This window comes from Phyllopteryx taeniolatus, chromosome 15 (genome assembly GCF_024500385.1).
Source record: "Phyllopteryx taeniolatus isolate TA_2022b chromosome 15, UOR_Ptae_1.2, whole genome shotgun sequence".
NCBI classification, from domain to species: Eukaryota; Metazoa; Chordata; class Actinopteri; order Syngnathiformes; family Syngnathidae; genus Phyllopteryx; species Phyllopteryx taeniolatus.
The window spans coordinates 8,192,676-8,219,543 of NC_084516.1; the positions used below are offsets into that span (position 1 = coordinate 8,192,676).

At 39.9% G+C, this 26,868-nt stretch overlaps 1 protein-coding gene across 5 annotated transcripts in view; it reads right to left on the minus strand.

Moving 5' to 3' along the window:
* The window catches only part of si:dkey-112m2.1 (transmembrane protein 132C), a 183,930-nt gene that overhangs the window by 152,816 nt on the left and 4,246 nt on the right, over window positions 1-26,868 (minus strand). Inside the window, exon 2 of one of the 5 annotated variants that reach the window (XM_061747770.1) lies at window positions 2,881-3,059. The exons of the other annotated variants lie outside the window; for them this stretch is intronic. The gene's annotated coding sequence lies outside the window, so the exon portion shown is untranslated. The remainder of the gene's footprint in view (window positions 1-2,880; window positions 3,060-26,868) is intronic. 5 annotated transcript variants of the gene reach the window in all.

The window sequence follows — 26,868 nt, forward strand, 5'->3', positions numbered from 1 at the left end:
TGGATGGATGGATGTTGCTGAAAGACAATTACCCACAAAATACTGGCATTTAATTTACCCATTGTTGCCACCCATTCAGTCACACTAATAGCCAGCTGCAGCTTTCACCCTACAATCTCCCAAAAAATTGGGGAAAATCCGAATGGTGTTAAAAATTAGGAATTAAAACAAAAACAGGAATTTTGTCCTTAATGTACAAACAAAAAAAGGCAACACAGTGTGACAGGAACGATGGAGAAAGGATATTGCTAAGTTTGCATTCCTCGCAGCTGTAGTTGACTATATTAATCAAATAATTTATACATTCTTTATTACAAAACAAAACTCATTCCATATTATCACAGTTTGGGCGTAATGTTTAACTAAAGCATTGTCATACAAATAATTTTCCTCATAATATGTTCTCCCCGTGCCTGCGTGGGTTTTCTCCGGGCACTCCGGTTTCCTCACACATCCCAAAAACATGCATTAATTGGAGACTCTAAATTGCCCGTAGGCATGACTGTGAGTGCGAATGGTTGTTTGTTTCTATGTGCCCTGCGATTGGCTGGCAACTAGTTCAGGGTGTACCCCGCCTCCTGCCCGATGACAGCTGGGATAGGCTCCAGCACGCCCGCGACCCTAGTGAGGAGAAGCGGCTCAGAAAATGGATGGATATATATATTTTTTTTAAATTATGTGTTGTCTGGCAAAGGAACACATTCAGTCCCATTTACGCAGTGTCCCTGAACACAACTTGCGCACTGCGATGTGACTATTCCGCACACGTACATCACGATGACGATGCTCAAACAAAATATCATGCAGCACTTATAGACAAAGCTAGTTGACTGCTTCAGAATTACTGTATGTCTCAATACTGAACTCCATATACAATTGTGTATGTTGTTGTTGGGTCTTTCGGCTTGTCTCATTAGGGGTCGCCACAGTGAGTCACTGACATATGACTTGTTTGGCACCGTTTGTACACCAAATGCCCTTCCTGAAGTAACCCACCCATTTTAATTTTTTTTTTTTTTTTTTTTTTTTATACAAGCTTTGTCAGCGGCTGGGTACTGGGAGGGAATCGAACTGGCATCATCTACACAAAAGGCATCAGCATGTACCGCTACCCCACCCGTGCAAACAATTGTGCATGTAAAACATCCAAACACTGTAATACATTATCAAGTCTTTTAGTATGTGGTAACCCAAGCCGGAATGCAGACTTTTAGAGTATGCAATAAAAGGGTCTCCCAACCATTGTGATAGCAGCCCGCCGTGCTAAACAGCGGTTAAAGGTTATCAAAGAAGCACAGTGACCCAGTGGACAGTGGACAGTGGAGGAGAGGGGCCCTCCCTTCCTCCACACCTCAAACTTGCAACACTCGGGCTCCATCAGCTCAGTACAAGGAGAATGAGATATCAAATGTGTATCGGATTTAGAATTCCCCTCTCGGAGGACATCACTAGAGGGAACTGAGTCAAGCAGAGGAGTCGATGTAAAATAGGAATTATGACTGTTGCTCTTTGATATACTGACATACAGTGCAGTACATTTGCTGCATTAAGAATTCTACGATCACCTTTCCTGTCCATTCCTTCGTATATTGATCATTTAACACTGGCAAGGTTATGAGAGACGATGGTTGATAACACTGATTTTAGAAAAGGGTCAATACTCAGTGACTTTGGGGATTATATATATATATATATATATATATATATATATATATATATATATATATATATATATATATTATAGTGGGTAACAGCTGTATTTACTTGTATCATGTACAATTTTGAACTGTTCATTAATCATAAAAAACATTTTGCCCAATGTGACATGTAGCAGATTCTTTCATGTCAATGTGAACAGTACAATTCCGATTTTTTCATATCTGACCCAGGCCTCTTTCATATGTGGATATACTGTAAATCGGACATGTATCCGACACAAGGGCAGTATGGACGCTCACGGGGTGCGTATCCGACCTACACGTCATCAAAAGGCGACAAAATTGTTGGACAAAACAGACACGTGACAAAAGCAAACAGCAGATAAAGGAGCAGAAAACAGTCAGTGGCAAAAAGAAGATGCTTTAGAACTGATAAGCTCCGGTTGCACAAACTCTTTGAAATTACCATAAATGTGTCATGACAAGACCTACACGAGTATTTCTGCCTGTCAACACGGAATCTCACGGTTGTGTCGTGCTGTTTTGTGCGCATGCGTGGGACATCACGAACCCGTTCCGTTCTTAGAAGCCATATTTCTTTTTTGTAATGTGAAGAACTTAGTAAAAAGATCCAAATTGGGCATTATGCCCTGCAGCGTGAACGTAGCCAATGGCCCCACGTCCAGTTAAAGATAAAGCAAACCAAAGCATGATGCTGCACCACCATGCTTCACTGTAGGTAGGTGTTTTTTTTATTTTTGGCGATGAACAATGTGTCATAGTAATATAACACATTTTCCCATGGTAGGACTAACAAAGGTTATCTTATCCAATCTAATCGCTACCACTGTGCTGCCTCTTCATCCTACCGTTAAGGACAATTTTGCTTCCGGAAGGAAGGGGACGGTCCTTTTCTGTTTCAGCATGACTCTGCCTCAGTACACAAAACAAGGTCAAAAAGTAATGCTTGGAAAAGTTTTGTGTGAAGGAACTAAATCCCATCAAAAGAAATTTTGCAATGAACTTGAAAAGGGGATTTTGAGCCAGCCATCAGTGACCTCTGAACTCATGTTTTGGATAAAACATCCCCATTGACACTCTAAAATCTTATGGGAACTCTTTTAACAGAAGAGTTGAAGTTGTTATAACTGCAAAAGTAGAGCCAGATCCATGGACAAATAATTTTTCAAAGTTCTAAAAACTGCTAACAAGGAACGGATACCTGTGGACCTTTGACCTCAGCTTCCCAGAACATCTTGGTTTGGGTATCCTTAGGTTGTCATCCTGAAGTATGTTCCTGAATGTGTTCTCTCCACATTTGGACATTAGAACACCACGCCCAGATGCTCGTGACACCTCAACTGGTTGCTCTCTCCTGAATCGGTTAACCGTGCAGATGCCCTGCAAAGGAAACACCACAACAATTCTAAACAGTGACCGTATTACTCTGGATGCCGCACCAATCCGTCTGTCAATCTCCAGCAAGTCGTTTTAGAGTTAAAAAGAAATGTCTTCTAAATTTGACACACTACAAAGAGGAGTGTTGTTAACAACCCCGACAAATTTACAGTATATAATGAGGCTTCGAAATTGTGAAAAATCAGCTGTCAAACACTGTGGGCGTGTCCGATGAATGCACGGAAACCATGCTCCACTCAGCTGTCGATTGTCAGTCAAATACCACGGCTATGAGGTGAAAAAAAATGGAGCCTTCTTCGTCTGGCATCTTTTTTATATATACACATTCCTACATTCTTGAGGTGCGAAAATGTACCCGCTTACAGCATCTGGTGGCTGAAATATATCCCACTGGCTCACAGCAAAGCTGTTCCACGCCGCGACAATAAGGCAATCTAAAGCAGCCACGCCAGCGTGAAGCCACGTCTGACTTTTCTTTTTCCCCTTGGACTTCTGCCTTCTCTCCTTGACATGCATGCACTCACAGCTGACAACAAGGCACTCTAAAGTGGCGACGCCAGCGGACTGTCCGAAGGGAAGATTCATTTTCGGAGTGTAACTGCATGTCGTAATGTGATGTGAACGAAGATGCTCAAATTCTTTTATATGCAAACAATTGTGTGCCAAGCTGCCGAAGCCCTCTCTTGACATATGAACAACGTGCTGTTTCCTCTTTACAAGCCATCTGTTATGGACATGTTACATGAACCGACGTCATGTCGCAGTGAGTCGCATTACAGATTAAAGGCCTGCGTAGATTCTCTGTCGTTAAGGTCATGGTAAACCAGTAAAGTTGAATAGTACACAACTGGATTTCTTTTTAGTTGAAGTCATTTCACTTAATATATCCGAAACGCTTTGCCAGTTCTACTTGTCCAGCAGAGAGCCATCAATAATCCAGAGTGGTCACATGTGTATCTTTTGCTCTGAAATGTGTCTGGGAAGTGACCGAGTTGCATAACAATGAAGTCATTGAAGAGTTGTTCACCTAACTGGAAACAAAAAGCTCGTTAGAGGCCAAGGTGGGAATTATATGGTGGAAAAAAAAATCCCCACCCTGTAGTCATAAAAGTCTCCATTCACACCAATGTTGTTTTCAAAAGGAATCTCAGTCAATATAAAAATCCATCTCAGGTCAACAAATGCATGTCTAAGCAACAGGTGGCACTATAACTCCTAATCCAAGGTCGTTCAGTCAATCAAAACAAACCAAAGGCTACAGTTGACTTTTTCACTGCCGTAGAGTTTCATATTTGTCAACTCCAAGAATACAACCGTTTATGCCACGGACGAATATATTCGTCAAGTTCGTTTTTCAACGTATAAGCGTAGAGGAGGGTCTCCTGCAGCTTTTCTGTGAAATTCATGTCTGTAAACCATGGTAACAACGAAGAGATCCCTTTAGATGGTGGCATTGCATCGTTTAGGATTTGAGATCAGCACAACTTTTGAGTTGAAGATAAAGATTAGGCGGTAAATCTTGGCTTGTCACATCAATTACAAGGAAGAGAAATGCCAATATGTTGGGAGTCAGACATGTTTGGGCACCTGACATTGCGGCAGTTAGCAGAAGATGTGTGTCACGATCGTGAGAAAAGATGATGACACATTAGTTGTATATCTTTAAGTAAATTATCATTTTGCTATCTAAAGCCCCTTCACAGTCTTGTTTTTGTAGTTGTATCACAATCATCAGCATCAATCATCACAAGCATCAAAGTCATTGTTCTGTTTGACAAAAAGTTCATTTTCAGTGCTTTTTAGCCAGAAACTGGTGTTTTGGGTGGAACCAACTACTACTTCCACTGCTAATTGCTAAAGAATGAACAGAATTTCTTCTGGTGGAGGAAGAGGGTTCACTCTTTGCTTATTTATATTGTCACAGAACATAATATTCTGTGGGTCTTGAAAGATCAGTCAAAATGCTCTAAAACGGCTGGCAGGGAATGAATTAACTAAAGAGACGCAAATGTGTGTTGTCCAATTGTTCATTTATTTTATTTTTTTTGGTTTATGGAGGATGATGTATGAAAGCATGTAGTACCATTTTCAATCGTGGACACTGTGAATGGTTCCATGGACGGCATAGTGGCTCAAACCATGAAAATCAATTGCTGTGACCACTCCATTATCAATATGCTTATGAAACATTTCTTATGAAACTTCCTTGGCATACACCACCCCTCTACAAACATTGCTGACTTCTGGCGGTAAACTAGAGCTAGAACAAATATGCCGGAAGCTAGAAGAGGTGACTTTCCATTGACGGGCAAAATCTTGTAGTGACTTGTTGAAACATAACAGAAAAAATACTTTTATCCATGTCCTCAACAAATTGCACAGGGGGCCCTCGGTTTACGATGTAATGCAATTTTGTGGTCTTTGTACAATTATGTAAATCGGAACACACCGGAGTCTCTGTCACCAACATATAGTATGTTAACACAGTAGTAAAATAACCATTCCAGTAAATATTTGTATGAAAAACACTTCTAGTCTTGTCAGGACATACAGTACTGTAGTTGTAGGATGATATTTAAAGATGCCTAGTCGGCCTAGATTTCTTACTTCTCTTAATACTGTTGTCCTCAAAAGAATGTCCCTTCTTCTTGAGATGCAAATGAAGTGTAATGTGTAAATGTAATGTAATGTAGTGTGTCTCTCAATGGGTGATGTTTGCTAAGTAGCTTCTCCGGACACAACAGTATTATGACGCACACGAACAGCTCATCCCTCTTTGAGCCGTTTATCATAACACAGCACGAGGTGATGTGGAAGCAATCCTAAAACACTCAGAGTAAAGAGCAGATGAGTTTCTCTATAAATTTGAATTGGGCAGATTTGCAGGAGGGCCAACTGACCTGTTACAAAAAAAGACATTCAGCTGATAAACTCATTTTGTTATCAAGTATAGTCACATTTTCGTCATACTCAAATCCATTTATTAATTAGGGGTTATTGCCAGAGGCTGACTCGTGTATGAATTGACGTAAGAAAATGTGTGTCCTTCACACAGCAGCTGCATCACAAACGAAACAATGTCGTAAACCTTGATGAATGAGGTGATACAGGGCGGACGCACACTAACAGCATTATGTTGTAAATAGAAATAAAGTGCTTTAGTGCAACACATCTTTGCTCGCTGTTTGATTCACCTTTTAGATAACATTCAGTGCACACAAAGGAGCAAACACAACGCCACACCAACTGAGAAATGGGAGCAGCTGGAGAGGACACACATATTGTGATTGAGCTCGTGACAAAGCTAATCACAGCTACAGTACAATTTATTCATAAGGCACAGTTATAATACCGAGCCAGGGACAATGTCTATGAGGATTCTTTGTAATTCCGGTCACATATGCACGAAGGGTCGAATTGAGGCCAACTTGTCTCGGGTGTTTCGCCTCTCATCTGAGTTCTAACTGGATGGAGGGGTGGTGAAAGTACTTAACCTCAACAGGGAGCTATTTGAGCTGTTTCACTTTTTTTGAATAGGTTAAAATAATGTACACATGTTGGAAGATTTTCTTTCACATAAATATGTCATTAACAAATGAAGAAGTCTACTGGCAACTAACATCTGAACTCTGTTTCATTGCTAGCTGCTGGTTAGGAATCATTCTGCTAGCTAAAGGTTTGCTGGATTATTGCTAAAATACCATATTATAAATTTCGAAGAAACACTCAAAATTGTAACACAAATCTGATAAATAATAAATAACCTGACAGTTGGAACACGATGAAGATAACAGTCTTCATGGACCAGGAAAAGCTGCTAGGGTAAGCATCAACGTAGGGACTGCCACAACTGAAGCACATCTCCGCAAGATGTAGAATTCCTAAAGAGCTGGAATTTTGGCATCACATTTGTTTATTTGTTGTTGATTTGTTTGAAAAAAGGAGAGGGAACAATTGCCACTTCCTAGTTTTAAGTGGACCATTACCGCGTTTGATCCTTGGGCAGGGGCAGGGGAGCCCTGGCTGTCCAGCATGAGGCCAAAACCCCCTCCGTCCGCAACCCACCAGCGGCCCCCACGAGCGGCCAGCGGTTCAGCACCTCCTTCATCTCTTATCGCTTATCTATTTACACCTTTTCTTGTTCCCCCTAGTGTTCAGACAGACCCCACATAACGGAAATACCTTGTGTTACAAGCTACATTTAAGTTAAATGTTTGGCAAGACTGTTAGAAAAACCTGCAATTGGATGTTAAAATGTCAGTAATTACAAGTTGTTATTCTAAAAACATATATTTGGTTGAAATAAAACACCTTTTCATCAGAACTGTAACACAATGGAATTATCAGGGACTATTGGTCCTCATCCATCCATCCATTTTCTGAGCCGCTTATCCTCACAAGGGTCGCAGGAGTGCTGCAGCCTATCCCAGCTATCTTCGGGCAGGAGGCGGGGTACACCCTGAGATGGTCGCCAGCCAATCGCAGGGCACACATAAACAATCAACCATTCGCACTCACATTCACACCTACGGGAAATTTGGAATCTTCAATTAACCTGCAATGCATGTTTCGGGGATGTGGGAGGAAACCGGAGTGCCCGGAGAAAACCCACGCAGGCACGAGGAGAACATGCAAACTCCACACAGGCGGGGCCGGTCCTCAAAACTGTGAGGCAGACACTCTAACCAGTCGGGCACCGTGCCGCCTATTGGTCCTCAGTCCTCCTCAAATATAAGTACTAGTTCTTGTACTTTGCCTCAAAAAGGTGATATCAGGTGCCATACTTAGAAGGCTTCTTCTGAAATCAGCCATCAGGGGGGGGGGGGAATAAAAATAAATGAGGACAAGCAATATAGAAAATGGATGGATAGTTTTTTCTTAATACTACTGACTAAGAAACAATCAAAACAATACCTGTCGCCAAATTAATATTGACCACCATGTAGGTTGGGTAAATGCACCTAACATTTCAACTGATGCTTTGTTTTTTGTTTTTCTTATATTCAGTCATGAAATTTTAATTATTTTGAGGATGTGAGACCATAAAATACTTGTCAGAAGACAAAACGACATTGTAAATAAACAGAGAGGTCAATACTAATCCGGTCCAAATGACGGGAGGATGTAAGCACTCTTTCCTCCACCTGCCTGGTACATTTGATAAACAAAGAAGTCTTATGATAAGCGAAAAACATAAAAGCATGCCAGGTACTCTCACACACATACATCAATATACACACTAAAACAGTCACAAGAGCAAAACAAAAGATACTCATCAGTAATCTCTCGCTTTCCGTTATCAGGGCCTCTTCTTGGTGCCAGGTTACGTTCTCTGGCTCATGTCAGAGTGGAGTAATTAACATTTATCAGTCTCTAGCAGACCTTTTCTACAGAGGAGCAAATGACGTGTAACCTGCAATGGTCTTTCTCTCTCCACTCGCAACGCTCCTTCACCCTTTTAGCCTTTCGGTGTGAGGGCTCCGATCAAGGCCCCCTCAGCTATTCAGCAGCTAATACTGATTCACTGGCAATTGTATGATGGTGTGCCCAACCTTCAAAGTTTACCATCTGTTGTACTGTGATTTGATTTAATGGAAAAAACACTGAGGTAATATCATCTTTTTTAATTGGCTGTTTGTTAACAACAGTAAAAATTGTTTTGTCCTCCCACTGCTGTTAGCGTTATGAAAGGTCAACCACATTTGACTTGATTAATCTTTCAGAACTATAACCTATCACATTTTTAAAGGAGACATATTATTGGCTTTTATATTACATTTTCCCAAGTTAAAACCGTTTTCAGATGTCTTAAAAACATGTCTGATGTGCGTCTGTCAAGAAACCCCAATCATCACCATGCCCCCCGGATGTAGCCTACAGGGGCATGGTGGTGACTCCTGGATGAGGTGAAATAGTACAATTGAAAGCCATATTAAAATCAAAATCATTTCAAATCTATTGTTTTGGCATTGTTTACTTAAAGGTCATTGGTGTATGCAACATTCATTCTATATGGATTTGCATCACTGATTATTTTGAAGACTGATCTAGTGAATGTTCTTGGTAATAGTCACTGATGAGAGAACATTAACAGTGCCACATGAATGCTCCTTTCTTATTAAAGAAATCAGATACCCCGTGGAACAGGAAAGGAGATCCTCCTTTGATTGAAACATTTAGACTAATGCACAATTTTGATACATTATAGCCGGGTGATCTCATTTCCTCTGATATTATCACACACTACATTGTCATACAGTGCCGACAAGATTGCAGAATTTTAATTGCATTAAAATGACATCCAGGTAGCAGCAAATTAACAACAAAATATTATCAATGTAGATCCTAATTTATAGAACATTGTTGTGGAAATGTTTCTTCCACTGTTGTTTAGTGAGCTTCGAAAGGTCAGCGCAACACAGCCTTTTTTTTTAAATATTGATTAGTATGACTGAGCTATGAGCTAACACCCCTGACTGAGGCTGGTCCTTCTTTTAAAAAAAAAAAAAAAAAAAAAAAAAGTATAGCATAAAAAGCCAAAGAAAATGCAAAATGATCAGAGTGATGCTTGTTGAACTGGTTTTACTGACATCAACATCACTGCAAAAACAGTGGTTGTTTTTGTGCCACTTTTAAGGAGAATTTTCCTGAAAACCTTGCTCCAGTTCAAAACTGTATGACTATTGGGACATTTAAATTTCAAGGTTGCATGGCAACTGTTTTCTACTTCTTTTTTTTTTTTTTTTTTCTTGTTTTGTTAGGTCAAGCAGAATGGCAGATCTGTATCCCTTTTATGCCGGAACAGTTTTATTGTGTCACAGTGGAGTTTTTAAGCTTCCGCTGTGGTTTCTTAGTATTATAATTGAAGTTTATTGAGAATCGATCGGTCGAACAGAACAAAGTTTCTAGAGGGGAGAGAGAAACAAAGACAAAAGACAAAGCATTAAATGTAAACGGAATGAGAGTCATTACATTACATTACATTATCTACAACAATGAAACCTTAAATATGAGTGTTGCACGGGGCTGTAGTGCTACACCCTTTGAGGGAAGGACAGGACTAGATAGAACAGGACAAGGACAGGAGAAGAAGCATGGGCGGTGGGGAAGGGGGGGGGGGGAGTGCTGGCAGGGCAACTGTTTTCTACTAACGAGTTTCCCCTCCACTAGTCTGTTTTTCCCAAACTTTAATATGTTTTCATGAAAACAGGCTCTATAGTGAGTTTCTATTATGAGAGAACGTAACACCTTTTTGAGGTTGAGGACTGGACGTTGGAGAGGTGTTGAACTGCAGAAGCAGCATGTTTCATAATGAGTCTGCAACAGTAAAGCGCACTGCAGCAGCATAAAGAAAGAGGTGATCTGTGGCACATTAACGTCTGGAGTGGTTTACGGAGCAGATGAAAGCCTTACAATAATCATATTTGCCAGGAGCTCACTATCTTTCAACCAATACAATCTCAGGGATTTACCTGCATAAACAGCATTTCCTATTTTGCTAGGCTCTCATCAGATACAAACATGTAGATTACTTTGATACAGTCATGCTGGATATGCAAAATATGAATGTTGCTTTTGGGGAGATTTGGTCACAGTTGCATTAGAAGGGGCTGTGTCTCAGGTTCGTTTAAAAGAAAAGAAAGGGGGGAAAAGAAAGATTCAAAGCATTCTGAACTCTCTTTTTTTTCTTTTTTTTTTTTTCCCCCCAACAAATTACCCAACAGCTCTCTACCCAGAACTGCTAAACGACAATCCTTTCTTTTTTATACAAATGGCAATGTCGCATTCATGAGTTGCCTCCTAACTGCATTCGTGACACAAACACAGCTAACCAATGACACAATAACACACGAGTGCGTTCGTTATTCATTTGGCCCCGCTGGAATCACAGCAATCAGGATTCTCATTAATTACAAGGAACTACTGAACAAAACAGGAACGTGGAAAGATTCCTGTGGCAGGATGACGCTGAATCACAAGTACAAGATTTAATTAGGTTATGCTCACTGAAAGCACCTATCAGGCCAGCTTGTGTTAAAAATCTACCTGCTTGTTTAATTCAAGAGGCGCGATGCAATAATGCATATTTTGACGAAACATAATTGGTTGAAAGGGGCAGTTTTACGCACTAGTGTCCTATTATGCAAGAATGCTACAGTCTCTATCAGTGTGGTGTTTTTTTTTTTGTTTGGTTGTTTTTTTTTAGCAGTACAGTACAGTATGTTCAAGTCTTTTCATAATGCAATAAACTGAAAATTCTACTGATCAAAAAACTGGGATTTTTTTTGTATAGTGTTCAATATGCATGTACATCGATGGCCCTGCAAAAATAAAGCAAAATTTTAAAATGGTTCTCCATTATATATTAGATGGTCTTCAGCAGCAGAAAACACACTTTTGAAGGTTAGGGTCGCGAGTGAGCTGTAGCCGTTTCCAGTCCTAAGATGTTGACATTTATTCTTGTAATCCTATTTTTTCAGTGTGTTCTTATTACTCCTTCAGCTCTGAATGCATGTTTTCTTGCCTTTAAATACCTTTTTTATTCTTATTTATCAAAATGTTTAGCCTTTAAATGTATGCACGGTGGGCGACCGGTTAGCAGATCTGCCTCACAGTTCTGAGGACCCGGGTTCAAATCCGGCCTCGCCTGTGTGGAGTTTGGATGTTCTCCCTGTGCCTGCATGGGTTTTCTCCACGTACTCCAGTTTCTTCCCACATCCCCAAAACATGCATGGTAGGTTCATTGAAGACTCTAACTTGCCCGTAGGTGCAAATGGTTGTTTGTTTGTTGTGGCCTGCGATTGGCAGGCGACCAGTTCAGGGTGTACCCCGCCTCTCGTCCACAGTCAGGTGGGATAGGCTCCAGTGACCCTAGCGAGGATAAGCGGTACAGAAAATGAATGAATGGATGTATAAAATGTATTAGTGGCTGTCCTTGATGGATGTCCGTGTCCTTTCCTTTTTTTTGCACTGCCTTTGTGGTAGATTCTGTTTTTCATAATCTGATTTTTTTATTTAATAGAATTCCTTACATTTCAGTGAGAACAAATACAATTCAATTACTCTGTCTGTGTTTATATGGAAATACATTTACCAAAGCCATAAAGAAGAGAAAAAAGGCTTGTTTTTAAACATTAATATTTACCTTAAAATTAACGTTAAAAAACAAGTCTTTTTTTTAAGCATTTGACTGTATCTTATTATCCAAATTTGAAAGAAAGAAATTCCCCTGAATATATTAACACAGACATCAAATAAAATCAACCAAGGTACCAAAAGCCTCAAGCTCTGTGCTATCTATGCTACGGTGGGAGGTTTTGACATGTGAAATATTCTAAAGATATTCAAATGTGCGTCCTAAAGGGCCACACATTCAATGGAGAGAAGCAGCATCTGCATCATGACGTCGTGAACCATCTCCCCCTCCAGCGATCATTAGGGAAAGGTAACAAGCGAGCGCCGCACTTCCACCCAGCAGGGAACATGCAACATCATATGCGCAACCTCGAACAAAAAATAAAAAAAGAAAGAAAGAAAAAAGCGCCAGAATTGGACTGTATAGCATTCCAGGAACAAATAAGTCAGACAGAATGTTCATTTTCCTCCAGAAGAAAAGTTGGCACAAGATGAAGTAAGTACAAAGACATCATGTAGCTTGTTAAATAATGTAAGAAACATCTTGGGAAAGAGTGTAAAACTTAAATGACAAAGTGCTGAAACAAGAAAGAGAAAGGACAGGAGAATAATTGAGGGCATGTGGGTGTGAAAGCACCCTGACAAGATAAAGGAGATTTTTCTTTTTCTTTGACTTTCATTTTAGCGACACGGCTGTTTCCTTACCAGCATCATTGCAAAGGTATGGTGAACAATGGTTAAATGTATTGTGCTGCACATTCCAACGTGACACTTCATTTGGTATTCTTGAACAGTGTAACTGAACACAATAGGAAAAACATCCTGCCTTTGTCTACATTTGTGAATTAGTTTATCAGTATAGCTACCAAACTACTCAACCAATTGCCAAGAAAACTTTGTGAAAAGCGGTGGAATAGAAGAAAGAAGAAACTATGGTGCTGATAGCGGCTCCAGGATTATTTATTTTTAGTTTTTTATCTTTGGGAAAACTCTAATCCATGGAAGATGGCCACCATGGCTTTTTCTCCAGTTTGGTTGTCACCCACACTTTAGTGCATTCACGTTTGAACCTCATTAAAAATGGAACACAATTATGAAAGGCTCTGTCATACATTCTGTACAGTATTACACTAGACAGACAGACAGACAGACAGACACAGACAGACAGACACAGACAGACAGACAGACAGACAGACAGACAGATAGATAGACAGATAGGTAGATAGATAAATAGATAGATAGATAGATAGATAGACAGACAGACAGACAGACAGACAGACAGACAGAGAGATACTTCATTCATCTTGTGAGGGAAATTAGTAGACTTTACGCCGATCAGATCGGTGTGATCGGTATCGGCCAATAATTAGCATTTTATGCTGATCGGCTTTCATGTCATAATTCACCGATCCGATCAATGACGTCATCGATCCGCTCCGCAAAACACATTTACTCCGCGTTGCTGTCGCGCATGTATTCAAAAGGTATTTTTAGCCTTGTGTCTTGTGGGGCAGTACTGTAACTATCTGACGGCCAATAACGTTTTTTTTTCAGTCTTGTCGGTTAAAAACACATCATCGGTGTGGGACTATTTCGCGATGTCTCAGACAAACAACACGTACGTTATTTGCAGTCTGTGCACAACTGAAGTACGTCGATGGGAACGTCATCTAAATGCTTCAACACAAATTTGATCGGGCACCTAAAGAATGTACACATAGAGGAACATGCCGTGTTCAAGCAATGCAGCGTGGGGGGCAGAGGGAGCCAAATAGACGCAAACTCTGGACAACACCCGTCCATATAGCCGGGAGAGTGAGAAAGTTAGAGTAGGCATGTCATTAACAGTATTTATTAAAGTAATTTAATTGTAATAAAGTAATTCAATTACAGTAAGTTAGCACCCATTATTTTTGTCATGTTGTAATGTTGATTTGACCTAAACTTATGTCAGTGGCCAATCCTTGAATGCCCCCTAGAGGTCATTGATGTTTAAATGTTTGTCTAAAATGCTAGAGAATAATTTTGAGCTTGAATAGGCTCCAGGACGCCGACACCCTAGTGAGGATAAGCGGTACAGAAAATGGATGGATGGATGGATGGATGGATACAGTACTCAGTATACAGTACACAAGTATATACAATAAATGAACAAGTCATGTAAATGGACACATTGCTCCATCTTGTGATCGGATAGGTGATCGGTTATCGTTTTTTTTTAAACTTGCTGATCGGTGATCAGCCCCAAAAATCCTGATCGTGTAAAGCCTAGAAATTAGATATTTGTGTTTGTTAGAAGTAGAGGCCTGCTCAGACCTTCATGTCAGAGATGGGCCGCAGCCACAAGATCCATCATTCTTCTGAAACTCTGCCACAGTGGCTGTCTGATCAATGATACCACTAATAATAACTGCCACACTGTCACCCCTGTCTCATCATCCCAACTGACACAGCCCGGGGCACCTCTTTGCAGATTGCCTCTGGAGATTAGGACTCCATTAGACAGGCTATTTACCCATCTTTAGTCCCCCCCGCCCCCGGGCTCCCCCTTCATTTTGTTTGCCTACCAAAAACACCCCACAGAGGACATTACAACCTTTTTCAAAGTGACAAATCACTGCTTCATGTATATTTCTCTGGTGGCTAGTGATAAAAACGGGTTTGGGATTGGTGGTTTGAGCTAACCCCAAAGTGAAGATGGTCTTATAAATTTGAGTTTTGGGAGCACTTTTCCCACTCGGTATGCAACATTCATTACATTGCGAGCCTATACCCCTGTGGCATCATTGACACATAGTTAAAGGTTACCTTGGAACAAAACCACTTGCCCTTTTACTCTCAAATAAATATGCAGGATCCTTGGCTTTGTGGCAATGAAAAAGTGCAATACCCATACATACCATATCAGGTGTGAATATATATATTTTACACAGTCTTGCAAAAGAATGACCACACTATGGTTCTGCACCATCCGCTCCACTCTAGCGTCTCAATGATGTGACAGAAGGAAAAAAGACCCATTAATCACCTAGCCTGATATCCCGGTCCAGTGCAGCTCTCAGTTATAGCCATCATTAGAACAAAGAAGGCCTACTGCATCCCAGCCCTCCCCTGACATTAACACTTAACCATTAATCACCTACATCACTTTGGAAGGAGCAAAGGAAGGTCCTCATTTACACTGAAACAAAAGAAAAGACTTTTGAAAAAAAGATTTTAATCCAAGCATAGTGGTTACAGCATTTGGAATGTTTCCTTTGTAACGGAATTTAAATGATGGTGACGAAAGAATATTACTAATGAATAATGAAGACTCCGATTATCTTGTTTAATTAAGTATATGATCAGTCAAACCTGAATTGATGCATATTCATGCGGCGAAACTTCAAACAGTAATGATGACATTTCTGTATGAAGAGAAGACCTTGTAATATTCTTGGTAATGGAAACTGGAAGCCTGCAAATAGTGCTAGAGTACAAAACATGGCAGCACCCCCTCAGATTATTATAGATGCTGCCACATGAGCAGTTCTATCAGAACTTTCTTCAGTAAAAAGAAAGTGCTAACAAAGAAGTTCCGTTCATAGTTTGGATAAACGGAAGGCTTGTAAATAAGCAGCACACCAAAAGATAAGAATGGAGCCTGCCACGTGAAGGCTGTTGCGGATGCATGGACGTGACAGGCAGAATCAACCAATCACCTTTCAAGTCTCAAAGGTCCCACCCCTTCTCAAACTCTATCCATCTGCTCTTGTCCCAATGGATATCTGAAACAAAATATTTTTTGAAGCAATCGATCTGGCATGTTAGATTATTCTCAAGGCAATATTTATTCAGTATGGAATGACTGGCGTAAAGGGACAATATGTATTTAGATACAAATGATCCATTATGATAATGTAATTCTCTTGTTGCTCATATTTCCCAAAAGGCAGAAACGGTTGTTTTGAATTTTTGCAGTGCCAATCTGTCTGTGCAAGAGGAGAGAAATTACTCGAATGAATCTCGTCTCTAGCAGTCTATTATCATCCAGCTCTCTCTTGGAGATTTCACCGCCTTGCGACTAGTCCCGATAGACAAAATGGAAAAGCAAAATGTCATATTTCCTCCACCACTCTTTAATTCATGAGTCCTCTTCCTTATCAGACCACTGGAGTCTTGACCTGTTTTACTTTCCGCCTGCATCCATTGTGAGTGGGTGTTCTTCCACCCCTGAAGACTTCTGTCTTTCCCTTACCGAACACTGCGCGGGCCAAGGGTCCCTTGGTTCCCCTGTGGGACTGATAACACCTCACACATCCTGAGTCAAAGGGGGATGGGGTAGGATAAGGCTTTCAGAATTTAGAATTGGTTTTCTTAAATTTGATTAGCATTTCATGGTGTTCCATTTTCTCACTGTGCTCCAAGGGCAAGAAGTGGGATTATGCGGTCTACTTCACATGTTCCTGATGTACGTAACAAATGCATTAAGCAAAAGTATTGAGTACTGCCACGAGCAGCAGTACTGTGGCGTTAACCTTTTAGTCTCATTATTTAGGTCATATTTTCAAAGTATGGGCTACAATTTCTATCTGCAACATTATAAAGCTTAAAGATCAACACTGTGAGAAAGGATAAATATGTGATCGTGCAGGTTTAAGAAAACAGACAAAGAATCCTGAGGGTATTGGAAAAAGAAGGAAAATAGATGGAATTGAAAATGCAATCTGTCAGTGGAAAATATCCGACACCCACAGTTTACAAACAGACTTCCTGAGTCAGCTTTGGCCTACTCTACTTGCAAAGCGAACACACAAAGTTTTACATGAGGTCACATTCAGCTACGGATAGTATTAAATAATGTCTTGATTTAGCAAACAGGGCTGATGCTTTTGCCAGGACGGTGGACGACATGAGTGGTTAGCAATGTCTGCCTCACAGTTCGGGGGTTCAAATCTCATCTATGCTTGCATGTATTGTGGCTTCCTCCCACATTGAAAAAAATTATTCACATGAATTGAATTGAAGTCTTTAAAATTGTCCATTTGCGTGATTGTGAATGATTGTTTTAACTGCAGCTGGCTGATGACCAGTCCAGGGTCTAGTCCGCCTCTCGTCCAAAGTCAGCTGGGATCGACTCAAGCTCACCTGCAACCCTTAATCAGGACAAATGCTACACAAAATGAATTGATGGCAGGAACCATTGCATGCATGCTGTTCCCACTTTACTGACTTTCACACACTATCGCTTTCAGTATTTTTAAAAACCGCTACTTTCTTTTCAAATGTATGCATCTACAGGATCCAAATGCTGCTGTCACAAACGACCAAAGTGTACATTTTTATTTTTTTAACTGTAATGTCCCAGAGAAGTAGTAATAGTAGAAACTAACCAATTCAAATAAAAGCAGCGCAGTTAAAGTACGATTACGATTTAAAGATGGACTGTGGACTCTTATTTAGCTTCATATGTTATCAAATTGATTACCAAAACAAACTGCTAGCCAGACGTTACATTACCAGTCACACAAAATCTTTTTTGACAGCCAGTTTGGCAAACAGGACTTTTGCCTACATAAGACGACTACTAAATACGTTTAATGTCCTCAAAAGTCTATAATAGAACACAAACTTCGACTTGTATTTTATCTGTGACGTCAATACAGTTCCCTGATTATACTACCACACTAAGACGAAACGAATTGACATCAATGAGACATGAGCCAACAGTTGATATCTCTCTGCTGGTCATCAGTCCATCAAAGTCTTGCCATCCATTTTGTATAGCGCTAATCAGTCCTCATTATGGACACAGGTGAGCTGGACCGTATCCCGGCTGACTTTGGGCCGAATGCCAGGTATACCAATTGCAGGGGACATAAAGATAACAAGCATTGACTCACATTTACAACTAAGCAATATTTAATGTATTGAATTAACCTAACATGCATGTTTTTTTTGGGGGGGGGGGGGGGGGGGGGGGGGGGGGGGGAATGCAAACTCCACTCAGGAAGGCCAAAGATGAGATTTGAACCCCAAAAAGAACTGTGAGGCAGACATGCTAACCACCACGCTTCCCTTCATTCAAGCCATTAAAGCCTTCAAATAACAATAAACAAACTATACATGCTGCTGGAGATGTATTTACGCCATATACAATTCTCCTGCATGTCTTCTTTGATTGGAATGAGCTCCTGATTGTCCATCTATCCATTTTCTATACAACTTGTCCTTTACAGGCTTGTCAGGATGTTGGAGTCTGTCCCAGGTGACTCAGGGCAAGTGGCGAGGTACATTCTGGACTGAATGCCCGTCAGTCACACGCTGATTGCAATGGCCATCATAGCTGATTGTGCATAGTTGCAAAGTTCCTGTCATTTTTCACGTTGCTCCTCTTCAACTGCTTTATCCAAAGGCCTGCTGGCGTTAGCTGTAGTCTTTGATTTATCGTGCCAAACCTGCACATGGCAAGATTTGCTTTGACATTTTATATGACTCTTTGCCATCATTGGTACCCTTTTATAGTTGCATTAATATTCTACATGGTCATTGAATTAAATCTTCTAGAAGAACTACTTATCTTTATTGGCCAAGTACATTAAAAACACTGTCATTGTCACTCTACTGTATAGTACTCTAGTACTATAGCAAAAAAACATTCTAATAAAATATGAACGCTACTAATTAGAGTGCTTAATTTTTGTGCAAAAACCTAGAATTTACAAGAACAGGCTTGCCAGTGACAGATGAATCGTAGGTCACAATTAACATTTTACCAAACTGCCATGTTTACTTTTGCATTCAAAACTGACTGCAAATGCAATAACTTCTGGTGTAAGCACTTAATAACAGGACAACATAACATTATGTTATTCTTAATATGATAATGTACATGATGATTTAAGTTGTTTGTTTTGACAGCTGCATGCAGGAGGAGACGGCAAGTGTGAGCTATAATCCTCACACGATTACCCATCAATCATAGCAGGCGCAGCTGCAACGACCGTTGAGCCATTTGTCTTGTCCTTCATTATTGTCTATCTGCATTTGCATTGATTGGCTGCCTAAAATGAATGTCTGCAAAGACATGAAAGATTTAGGCAGTGTGGTCAAGAAACAGAGATATGCTGTAAGGAGGAAAACTGGGAAGTCAGCATGAGGAGTTTAGAAAAGGTAGTAGGAATGGCATAGAGTTGTGGCTTGGGATACAAGTATAACTGGTTCCGTGACCACGCTCGTAACTCAAAACAGTAATATCTGAAATCATCTTTCCCCCTTTGAAATGATTGAAAATGCCATTAATACATTTGTCTCCAGCCTTCCAAAAAAAATCAAGACAAATGTTACTAAAGTGTTATTTAAGAAGAAAAATAGCACTCAATAATTTTGCACTTTATAAAAACATACAGTAACGACATATGAATATGTCATATGACATATGAATGTAAAGAAATTAAACAGTTTTTGTCACATTTATTTTTGCTTCAATTCAATGGACATTGTCCTGCTCCTTCTGGTGTGTGTGCCTTGGCCACCTGGGGGCAATAATATACAGACATACGGACATACTGCACATGGACCCAGTCTCAGCTCCTCAATAAACCATAGTAATATTAGTCGTTCTTCGCAGAGGATAAAGACAATAGGCCCATGAGGATTGTTATATTATGTCTAATGTGTTGCTCCACAGTTTGTGTTCAAACATCCGTTGCATAAAGTTATAACACCATGACAACAATACTATTCGTTAGCTTGTCTACAGCATTTCCCATTATATGTTAGCATTAAGCTAGCAGACTTTAAGGCACAGTTATGTGGTTGTTTTAAATACAATTTGTAATTGTCTTTATGTTTAGTTTAACATTAAACTTCAACTGAAAGTGTCAATAAACAGCTTCAAGCCTCTTTTCTTTTTTGAACAATTATTCACCATCTGCCAAACTGCTTCTTGTTGTGAAGTGAGTTGAGTTCACTGCCAACATACAGTGCTTGTATCTCAAAATTTTGCTCGCAAGTCAACACAGAAAAAAAATCGTCAGAACGGCTCAAAAAATGTGTAAGCCGGATCACTTGTACCTCAAGGCACCGCTGTATTATGTGTGAATTCGAGGACCTTTTAGCAGTTTGGCTGCTGTTAAAATTAGGGCACAGATAATTACCCAGGTTAAGCGCAAGTTCAGCCCTAGTCCAGCCTTTCCTGGTGACAAGGAGGTCAAGCAGGCCACATCAATCAGCAAAAGAATACCGGATAGATTCCTAAATGGCCTCTTCCCAGCCCTCGCAGCCACTCCAGAATGATGACGGCCTTGTCGGAGATAAAACCAGATCCATTGGCGTGATTTGTGGACAGTGGTGCAATTTCAATACTCGTCTATGGCTTGATAGATGGGGCCCCAGCTTGATAAAGGGCCAATTTGCCACGGGGCCAATAGCAATGAAATTGCAGTACCCAGCATCCATTGCAAAACAAGGCTGGAAGGTGGAATGGCTCATTATGCAAAGTAGACACAGTCAAAACAAAATGAGTCGTGGCAGAAACTATGACAGTGTTTGATCACAACGCCACATTCATTTTCTTTAGAAAAACAATATCTTAACATATAAATGTCAGAAACCTAAATCAAAACAATCTAGACTGTGCCACAGTAGATATCAAGCACCCAAATCAATAGGTCCATTTGAACTCAAATAGGGCGATTCACTTTAGCACCACCTGACAGCTTCTCTCTCGACTGGAGTGCGCAGTGGATAACTGTTGACGACAAGGGGGAGACGCTGTAATCTAAAAATCAGTAAACGCAAAAGATTTGATGCCTGGTCCATTCTCGCTGTGCACTGCCGGATGGAAAAACAAATCTGCCTTTTCTGTCAGAGTACCTGGATCAATCTTTTGGATTTTAAATTACACCAAAAGCACCTGCACATTGGTTGAATTCCCTGGGGAAATGTATAGTCTTTGGGGCTGTATATATATTGTTTCAATTGTACCAAATCAGGCACCCAATATTGGCTCAAGCCGCAGGGGGAGCCATCCTTCCTTGTTCATTCCTGCAGCGCTTCCATTGTAATTAGGAACATATTTGCTTTACCTGGGAGGTTTGAAGATGAAGAATTGTGACCACTGCCAAAACAATTCATTGCATGGCTCAACAAACCTACATTACCAGGCAAAAGTCTAAACTTATAGATTTGCTGAGTTTGAAATGCTGTATGACCATATACAGTGCTTTATAATGAAAAGAATGTCTATTAGCAGAGTGCAGAACTCCACTTAGGCAGAGGTGTTAGCATATAGTTTATCATCTGTTTTTTAGCTACTCTAGTATGATACTTTCGTATTCTATGAGATTCAGACTGGTGGTGCCAGTACGATTCCGGGGGATGCACGGACGGTTCTATTGATGCCATATATACAGATACTGTTGTTGAAATTCCTTCTCTGGTTTAATGGTCAACACTAGTTTCCTTCTGTAATGGGTTCACAAAACACCCTGTGCAAGACCCCCTTTGGTGCCCCTCCATCACCACCACCACCTTTTCTTAACCCCACCCCCAAAACCCTCACCACCACCTTATACATTTCCTGAAAACATGGAATTATTAATAAGAATACGGCGACAGCAGAGAATAATCAGAATAAAGGAAACAGAGAATCTTTTGAAATAATGTGTCACACGAATAAATAAATAAAAAGACTTAAGGGCACCTTATTGCAATAAGTTTGGCTTTATTTCCCAGCATGCTTGCTTTCTTTTATGTAAAGGATTAGATTGTGCGGCACGGTGACCGACTGGTTAGCGCGTGGCGTGGGTCATCTCCGGGCACTCCGGTTTCCTCCCACATCCCAAAAACATTCATGGTAGGTTAATTGATGACTCTAAATTGCCCGTAGGTGTTAATGTGACTGCGAGTGGTTGTTTGTTTGTAAGTGCCCTGCGATTGGCTGGGAACCAGTTCAGGGTGTACCCCGCCGCCTGCCCGATGATAGCTGGGATAGGCTCCAGCACGCCCGCGACCCTAGTGAGGAGAAGCGGCTCAGAAAATGGATGGATGGATGGATGGATTAGATTGTTGCTGCCAGCCAAGCTATGCTGCCCTTTGTGTGGCCGCACATATTGCAAATGCCAGAAATTGCCACTGGTCATTGGGCACTAGAGGGCACACTCAGTTACTGAGTGTTTTCATTGGATTGGTTTATTTATGGCCTAGAAGTGTTTTTTTTTTTTTTTTTTTTAAATACATTCATTGTAATAATCACCCTACTATGTTATTGGCGTAGGTTAGTGATTGACTACGACACATTCCGACTTATAAATTCAATACAATACAAATACATTCCAGCGTATAAATTCGAGTTATATCGCCATCATGGGAATGGAACTCCATTGCAAACAAAGGACCATCTGTGTGCTGCTTTAAATAAAAATATGGATGGTGGGATACAAATATTGAAAAGGTACACTGCACAGATTGAATATATTAAACTGTACTGTATATGTCCAAAAACTAGAGAGAAAAGCAGCACTTAGAAGTAAAATGATGGGAGCATCTCAAGAGAGAAAAATCAGGTAAAAATGACAAAAAAGGAGGCGAGCAGAAGGCGGTAAATGAAAATCTAAAATGTGTGATTTCCATCAGATTTGTACAGACCTCAAGAATAAGTTGAGTGCCAAGGCTTATTGGCGTGCGATCTTAAATGTGATTATGCTAACTCTGGTTCTGATTGCAACACCTGCGCTCATCATGTTGTCAAGTAATGACCTCAAATTTAGCATCTCAGACAGAGATTATCCGTAATCTTATTTCGATCTCTTGAGTCTCGATCGTACTTGAAAATTGTCTGTATGCGCAAGCCAAAACCGTCATTTGCATGGATTCCTTTTGAGCAAATACGTTTAGCGCAAATACTGAATGCTTTTGCATCAAACAAAATTGGATCTCTAAAATGACAATGTAACAACCCTATTCTGACAACGGAAGAAATAAAAAGTACAGATACAGTGGCACCTTAAGATATGAGTGACCCGAAGTACAAGTCTTTTGAGATACAAGCCATCGTTCGGGTGATTTTTTTCATTTTTTTTGCTTTAAATTCCGAGTAAACATTTCAAGCACTGTATGGTGGCAGTGGACTCAACTCACTTCATAACAAGCAGCAGTTTGGCAGGTAGTCAACAATTCTTCAAAAAAGAGGCTTAGAGCTCTTTGATGCCACTCCCAATTGAGGTTTACATATACATATTGAATATTTAAGACAACCACACAACTTTCCCTTAGAATTGTCCGCTAGCTTAATGCAAACAAAAAATTGCAAAATGACATAGAACGAAGAGCTGTGTATTAACTCTTTAAACTGATTTTTTAACACAAAGGGTGGAGAATGTAGACATATAACAATACTCACAGTCACATATTCTAGTTTCTCCGCTGCGAAAAACTACTATGACAGCAGTTTACTGAGTCAACTACAGTAGTTGTGAAACTCTTATTCATTTTTGTCTGCATGGCTGTATTTCCATTCATTTCAGTGGGGAAAGATGATTTGAGATGTTTTGTGTTATGAGAGCGGTCATGGAACCAATTAAACTTGCATCTCAAGGCACCACTGCATCTGTTTTTACACGTACCGGAGTAAAAGTAAAACGTTGGCCGGAAAATCAAGTACAGGTACCTTAAAAATCAAGTAGTACAAACCACTGGATTTCAGCCAAAACAGTGGAAACTGAGAAAAATAAAAGACAAACATATGACCCTCAAAAGCTTTTCTCCCTGAATCCAAATAGTTAAACCCTAACAACACTTCCCACAATGTTTCAAAGAACGGGATTTTTAAAGCCAAGCCTCTTCTACCTCTCTCGATTTTTTTTGAACATTCTGTCTGCATGGATGAGCTTTGTAACATGATGCATTAACCAGGCCAATTGTGTTTTCATCCTGTAATCTTACAAATCAATGTTGTTGTAGCTTTTTACATGCACGTATAAATTGGAACACTGAAAAACAACAAATGGCTCTCATTCAGGACCAGCCACCAACTGAGAGGACAACAAGGGCATCTATTTCGGGTGCCCAGCCTGAGGGGGGCATATCTTATTTTACAATGCTCCGTATTAATAGGAACCAAATACCATGCATGGTGCCATTAAGGGCCTGTACATAAACAACCCCACAACACATAGTAAATTTGTTTTTTTTACAGAGGTATTTCATTTATCTGAAGTTACATCAAAGAGGACTCCTGAGGGTGGAACATTATGCTCACTCAGGTTGTGAGCGGTATGATCTTAGAAGGATTTAGCGTATTTCCTGACCTCCGCTCTATTTAACATCGTGCAAAAAAAAGAAAAAAAAGAAGGAAAAAAAAAAAGATGCTGCCCTTAAGTGGCTATAAATACATTTAAAATCTGATACCACTATGTGTCACGGTCGATGTAATTGCTACAGCATATAGCACCTGCAGAGCCAAGGTGCCATCTGTAAACGTGAAGTATACACAGAAAGTATTGCTAAACGCAGAGTAAAGCATTATGGACCAATTGACAACACTGACCCCAAAATAATTAGGGGATAAAATAGTGTAGAGCAGTGATTCTCAAAGGGTGGTACTAGTACCACTACTGGTACGCGGGCTACCTATGGTGGTACGCCCAAAAGCAAAATCACTGCCTATATAGTACAGTTGTATTTTACTTTTTACTACTTTTGCATTTAATCTTTAACTGTGTTTTTTAACTTATTATTATTTATTTAATTTTATTTAAATTTCAGGTGTGCAATACATCTTGATCGTATGACGCCGTATTAAGGTAGGGTTATTTTCTCTCACGAGTTGACCCTAATACGCCATCAGACAATCAAATCATTAATTTTGTAGGATTTATTTCTTACATTTAAACACAATGATAATCTTCAAACTGTGCATAATGTTCCAATGTAGCTCAAGTGAACGTCACAGTACACTTGCCACATATTGCCTTTGTAGTTCGTGTTCATTTTTTGCAGGTTTTTTGATAAGATATTCAAATATTCTGATTATAATTTGTGCTAAATCCACAAGGGTAATGACTGCACTAAACGTTTACAAGCGTTACATATTGAAATGAAGCACTATTATGTAAACAGACATTCCATGCTGACGTGAGAAGTGTTGGTTGTGCTGTGACCAGAATCCAATTAAATTACCAGCTATTTGTTAATCATTTTTTGACTGGGCCAATAATTTCCGGCTGAATCAGGCAAGTCGAACTATGTCTGTGTAGGCGTGTGAATTTACATCAAGTCAGGATGCAATCGGCTTGGCAGGGGGCTGCGGTCTCCCCCTGCAGGGGTTTAATGCTCCATTATTTAAAAGAGGGCATATCAATGGGAAAATAAGCCCAATCAAGGGGTTCGACAGGTCAATCAAACAGAAACACCACATGAGCAAAAACTCACGGAAGGTTAATGTTTCTCAAAATGCACTAGAACTAAAAAAAAACAAAACATAACCCATATTCACAATGTTGAACTAAATTGCACTTTTCGCTTTTGTGTGGCGTCTATTCATGTATTATGAGCCTGCATTTATATTTCTATAAACATTACAGTCTGCACCCTGACAGCAAGAAAGCAGTGAGACTGCAGGGCTGCTGCTGCACTATCCCCAAAGATTATATTGGACATAAAAAAAGATGTTCTTATCTGATATATTTACTTTGCAGGGATAATGAAAGGTTTTGTGAGTGTTGGAAGTTTTCCCTCCTGTGTGGTTGACTTGAGAAATCTTTTATGCTCACCAGCCATGTTTGCGTTGATAGGAAAAAATGAGATAGCAAAAAGTTGAGCTAAGGCCAGCACATTGCCCTAGTGGTTAGTACGTCTTGCCTTGCCGTTTTAGGTTTGCGGTGTAAATCTCGTGGCTGGTTGTGGGTTGATCAGTCGGCTGTTTTCTGTTCAAAATCTGTGACACGCTGCCACCTATTGAAAGCTGCCAACAATGCAGGATAAAGTGAAAAATTAAAACCGAGCTTCAGTTTTAATGCTCCTTTTCTTCATGTCACTTTTAGATTGTCGTGTTAGGGTAAAAACTGCAATGGAAATTCATCACAACAGCTGCCTATGGTGCAGAAGTTGAAGTGCAACCATATATTTAAAATATTGATATTATTATATTATGTATGTAATAATGTATTGATGTATTTATTAACAAACCTTTATTTATTTATTTATTTATTATTTAAGCGATAACTTTTTAGATTAATAACTTATGTTTTTGTTACATTTATATACAGATTAGATTAGTATGTTGTTCTTGTGTCTAATTTTGCTTGTTTTAAAAAAAAAATACATTTATGGTTTAAGATTAGCAATAACAGAGCACTTTGCTTTTTAGCAACTCAAGTAACAAGTAGGACCAAAAGTCAATTCAGTGGCTATGTAAACTAAGTCACGTCTGTGTTTTGTTTGAAAACATAACTAAGTATGCATAGCTATAATTATTTTGATATAACCATTGTTGTTTCTGTTTGTGGTTTCTCACTAACAAAATTTCCTGGTTGGTCCACTAATATTATTGTAGGGCTCATCATTTGACTACATTTCCTTGATTGTCCGAGGGGGAAATAACAATCAATTAACTGATTAATAAATGAATATCTCTCAGTAAATGCTCTGAACTCCTGCTGCTTCAATGCCACCC